The sequence below is a fragment of the Symsagittifera roscoffensis genome, chromosome 10, assembly GCF_963678635.1.
Source record: "Symsagittifera roscoffensis chromosome 10, txSymRosc1.1, whole genome shotgun sequence".
NCBI lineage: Eukaryota > Metazoa > Xenacoelomorpha > Acoela > Convolutidae > Symsagittifera > Symsagittifera roscoffensis.
Genome location: NC_087071.1, coordinates 19,143,427 through 19,149,447, shown reverse-complemented (window position 1 = coordinate 19,149,447; position 6,021 = coordinate 19,143,427).

The following is a 6,021-nucleotide window of genomic DNA, read 5'->3' as shown; positions in this document are numbered from 1 at the left end:
ACGTGGAGGAGAGAATGCTAAAGTGGACTGAGGGAACGGAGCCGCGCTCCATTAGTTGGAACGCCGCAGCCCTAAACTCTTTTGAGTTCACCGTCCTTGACACATCGGACCGGAAAAATGTTAAAGCTGTACCACCGAGGAAGCCCAAAGTGTCTGCAGATCATTGGAACGATGTGCACTCATCATACGACGATAGGTCTATATTGAGGTGCCCCGGGCGAGAGACGGTGGTGATGCTGGAAGTGGTAAAAGGGTCGAGGGGAGGCATCTATCTGACAATAGAGGAAGTGGCGCCGCGTGGTGAGGAACCTGTGGAAATTGTCTTTAATGACGAGGTGATTTACCAGGCAGCTGACATGATGATACCGGCTCGGCCGGACTTAGGAGTTGATATGCGCCAAGGCCGCTCTGGGCCGGGACCCAAGCCAGATAACGAGGGAAAAGATGAAGACGCAAGCAAAGAGAACCAAGGAGAGGATGATCCCATGGAGGGCAAAGGTGACAAGATGAGAAAAATCGACCTGGGAGCTCTGGAGAGATCTCTCTCTGAGTGTGAGCTTAATGAAACGGAAGAAGGTGGAGCGAATAAGATAGTATTGCTGATGACGCCATTGTTATTTATGTCGTCCACCAAAGAACCGCCAGCTAGCTTGTCTACCGTGGAGCCAATGTCGTTAATGGAGGCACAACAGAGAAGAGACATGTCCAAGCTGCTCTGCGAATCTCCTCGAAGGCGGAGGATTGATGAATCAATGCGAATGGCATTCCTGGGCACGTTGCCAAGGAAGAATTGGATCGGTATCAAAGCGAACTTGAGATGAAGACTGGCAAAATGTGGAAGCGGGTAGCTTTCACGGAAGCACGTGGAACGTGATCCGGAGATAGGGTACTCAATCCGTGATGAGAATCAGCCCTTTATGCGTGAAGTATTGGAAAAAATGATGGAGTCCACTGAGTCTGACGGTCTGACTGAGTCAGTCACGGAAGAAAGCGCTGAGCCCGGTTGTGTGAGAACAGCCTGTAAAAAGAACCAAGATGGGGTGAAGAAGTACAAGTACATGGTGACGAAGCTCAAGAGCAGACTAAAAGACAAGGTGACTAACCCGAAGGTTGTGACATCGAAAGCCGCCGCTGTAGTGATTTCGCTGTCAGGGTGTCCCGTCCGAACGAGAACGGACAAGCGGGTGGTGCCATGCATGCGGCAGACAGAAGGACAATCAGCTGCCACCAATGTTGTTAGCAGGATTGATATCTACAGCCTGAAAAGTGAGGAATAAAGAGAGGACACTGGCTGACACTCGGCTGGAAATGGAGGTTATCAGTCAGTGTGGACCCGGTTGGCTGGAAGACTACAAGCCATCCCGAACGGACATAGCGAAGTGGAGGGACAGCTCGACGTGGTCGAGTACAGCCACATCACTGTGCCCGAGTCAGTCCACATGGGCGATCCTGCTGGTGGCTATGTTTAAATGTTGAAGGCGAGGCAATCCGCGAGAGGGCTTTTGATGGCATGGCATGTTGAGAAAACCAATCAGGAACACCTGAAGGAAAAAATGATGGGTTAAAATCTAAAAAGGAAAGAGTTTGGCACCGTGATGTCATCGGGAGTGAATGTAGACGGCCTAGAGCTGCTGGTCAAAGTTTTCTGGAGGACAGCCTTCCAAAAGTATTGGCGCACATCTAAGTCAACGAGACAATGCGCACACCTTAGTCAGTAACGGCGTGTATTTCTTACCCATGTGTCAGGGCAGATCTACAAGTAGGGCTGCTGCGGTGTCTTGTTGGAATAAAAAGACATGAGTATGAAGTCACCATCAAAATCCAGGCAAGTGAGCAACATTTGGAACTGATGGAGGCTCTGAAAGTGCTGATCGCCAGTGACGACTCCGCGATAGCATGGGCGAAACGGAAAGATGAGTTCGGTGTTAGAGGCTATCAGGCAGAGAAGAGCGAAGCGTGCAGAGGTCTTGTTGAGTGCCTTGTTGGAACTCTACCAAGATATGTCACTACGGATTCCGGCGAAGGAACTTAACAACCTCAATAGCTACCGGAGGTTGGAGGAAACCAGGAGGTGCTACAACAAAGAATTGACAGTCACTAGAGAAATGCTGGGAAGGGTCAGGAACCTAAAGGATTATGCGCCGTAAGGGAAGCAGAAGTCCTTCCAGTACGTGTCAGGTGTGCCATAATCCATATCCATATGTGTCAGGTGTGCCATAACCCATTCGTCAACGAAGAAGCTAGGTATTCGTACTTTGTCTTTGAGCAAGCGATAATCCTCGACTTCAGGGTGGAGAGAGCTTGGGAAATGGGGATGATAACGTCTGAACAGCTGCAGTTGGGAATAATTCTGGAGGAGCGAGTGGTCGGACCCTCGGTTCCCAAAATGGAGGGGCAGGGAAACTCTGAGTGTGGTTCGTGGGACGATGTGGAAACTGATGAAACCATCATATTGCCCAAATCCGAACGCGGGTTCGATATGGGACCTCACCGCCGATGTTGAGCTAGAAAAGAGCGACGATGAGAGCCTGCATGACTTAGCAGTGATTCACCACTTGCTGGTCTTGAAAGGGAAGAAGCAGAGTGAGAATTTACCCACGGAACCATCGGAGAGAAATCTCGCGAGTGATTGGATGAAAACAAGCACCTGCCTGGCCACCAGTTGTGGGCTGGAAGGGCACGTGTGCGGAACCGGTCACTGCTTGGAAACTCTGACCGAACAACGTTGCAATTTAGCGAAGCTATTCGGGAGGCTAAGCAGGTCGAACATGAGTGAGATGGAATTAGTTGCCGACTGCCACGTGGTTACTGAGGTGAATTTAGCATTTGCTTTGGGATTCTATAGTTTGAAAAGCTCCATACAATCACTGGAAAGTCTTGAGAGGGCACATGAGTTGGTGACCGCACTGAGCTTGGAAGTTTTTCCGGGGTAATTGCAGACTGAGCAGAAAATTGGAAGCTGGCGAGAAATTCTCGATAATGAAATGAACCCGAAGCATAGCAAGACAAGACTGTTGGCTCGAAGTACCTGGTGGGATTCAGTTGGGCATCATACTGCAACAGCAAATATCTGACGCCCCTGGAACTCTACCAAGATATGCCACTACGGATCCCGCGAACGAACTGAAGTACCCCGATAGCTACCGGAGTTTGGAGGAAATCAGGAGATGCTCCAACAAAGAATTGACAATCACTTGAGAATTGCTGGTAAGGTCACGATTCTGAATGATTTTGCGACGTTAGGGAATCAGAAGTCTTTCCATTATGTGTCAGGTGTGGCTGGATTGGCCTATCATCTTTTCGTCAACAAAGAAGCTATCGATAATGAAATGAACCTCAAGCATAGCGAGGGATATCACAAGACAGTTGGCTCGAAGTAACTGGTGGGCTTCAGTTCGCGGCACCATACTGCAACAGCAAATATCCGACGCTCCTGGTGGTAGTGGATGCCAGAACGCTTCATCGGTTGATTGAGTTTTTTTGGTGCCCAAGTGCCTGCGATTATCGAAGATGCCTAAAAAATTCTATGAACTTTTGATGTAGATCCTTCAAGCAGCCCCTGAGAGGTCTAGAGATGGTAAGAAGAGATAACAGGAGAAACCTTTGTGAAATTAGGCGGCGGAAGCGTCAGTGATTTTCAGAAGAAGAAAGCAAGTGGAATGATGGCGAACGATTTCCCCACAATTGACGAGAAGGATGAAACGCTTCAGATGATGATGGAAGTAGAGCCACTGCTGATAGCATCGGTTTCTCGAACCTGGAGGAGCCTCCTACTGACCCATTGGAAGTACTCACGTCACTGCCTGGCGCAGACGTTTTGGTACCCCAAGAGAGACAAATTAGTGTTAGTATGGGATGCTGGTTATTTTTTTCCATGGGATTGGCTGATGAATCCCCGAATGTGTCGATAATGGTGGTAAGTGCCATGTTAGTGTGGAGTGGCTTGAGGCTAATGCAGGAACGAGCGAGCAGGAGATGGCAGTACCGGCTCCTGAGCAACTTAGCAAAGTGAATGTCAGCAGGAGCCTGGATCTGTTCGAAACCACCTGCAAAGTCCTGAGGATACTCAAAGCCATCGAAAGGATATGGAAAAGACAGAGATTGATGCCTTGGTTCCGTGCGGTGATGACGGCACGGGTATATTAACGTGCGAAGCGTCCCGAAACACAGAGACCCTTCAATCCTTCCTGCTGAATATAGGACTGAGAGCCTATAAGAGAGCATTCCTGACGCATAGTAACGCCGAAACTATAGCGTGAAATGGGTGACTGGAATGCCTTGTACCACTTAAAACGAGAAAAAGGAGGTTTTAAGACGTGACCTGGAACGGAATATGAGCCTGTGTTTCCACAACAGCTTCTGTAGCAACCGGGAGCGAAAGTTGAACTTATATATACTGCCCTGTTGCAAGCAGAAAATACTAGAACAAGAAGCTTGGGACACGGCGCGCAACTCTTTGACATGCTGCAGGAAGCACTGGAAGATAGCAAAGTGGGCGAACAGGAACAAGAAGCAATGGTAAGAATTGGTAAGACGGAGCAGAAGTGGAGACAAAAAAAAACTCAATCGTTTCAGTGCGTCAAATAAGGTTGAATATTCAACTTTTTAAATTTTTTGTTTTGTTTATGTCTGGTCAGACCAGATATTGAAACTAATACAGATTGTATTCTGAGATTGTTAAATTGTAATGAGAAAACTTTTATTTTCTTTTTACCTATTTATGCAGGCATTAGGTGAGTAAATTACCCTATTTAAACCTGATTGAAGTTTTTAAATTGTGTGCGACAGGTCTTCACTTTGTGGCGACCTGGTAGGGTTTCGGTAGGCTCGCTCGTGGAGGGTGGGTACCTCAATACCTTTCCTAGTCACAGAGTTTCTGAATTTTAAAAATGATGGCAACAGCATAAGTGAACGATGATACTTTGTGGGTAACTCTAGGTTAATTTTAACGGGTGCGTGGCCGTGCCACGTCCCAAACCTTTTTAGAACAGCAAGAGCGAAAAGAAATTTCATGGTGGTATGACGTAAGTAGTCAGAAAAGAAAATTTATCTAGGACACTCATCATGGTGCATATTTTGTGAAAATGTTAGAAGCCAGTGAAATGTAGTTCAATGCCATTTATGACACGCCGTGAGTTGAGTTGACAGGTTGGTTTCAATTTTCCGATGCGATTGGTAATTTTATTATAGAACATTGGACGACAACTTGAAGATAACACGGAGCTGTGCGTTCAATGGGGACATTGAGGGGACCGTCTGGGAGTATTTGTCATTCCGCCGGACTGGCACAGTCGAACCCGCCGAAGCGCGTGAAAAAGGACGTTAAAGGCGTTATAAGTGAACTCGTTATGAAAAGGAGGCTCAGAATGTTCTAGAAATAAAATTTTCAAAATTTCGATTCGAGCTAGAACTTTTCTGAGAAATGCAAGAAACGGCCATTTTGTCCAAAAAATAGAAAAACAACACAACGAGACACACATTGAATTTTTGTGCTGCTTAGTACTACAGTAGACTTGATCGCTTTAAAGAAGAAGGTCAACAGCAAGATATTATTGAAGTTTGTATACAATAGGGACAAAATACAAAATGGCGATTAAACGACGAGAATTAGTCGGATGAAAATGAGTGAAAAATGAAGCCTTTTATTGTGATAGCACGACACGATAAGGCGCTTATCTGAGGAAGATTGAACGGAAGGAAGGTCCAATTGACATCCGGAACTGATCCGAAACCTCCCGTGCCACGAAATTGGAGAGATAATGACGTTATCTCCGAGAGAGTACAGAATTAGAGACCCGGTGCGTAGAGACTGTTAGAGACTTCAAATACACATTTTAGCTACTGTAATGCCCTGGACGATTTAATTAACTCCAATATTGTTTAGTATTTTAGAACATGAGTAGATAGAGCAGAGGAAAGAGTCAACCCATCTTCAATGTATTTAGTATAAAACTGTCACAAAAATTATAGTAATTCATGGATTCTTAAAACTTATCACTTAGTCTGGTGATTTTCACATGT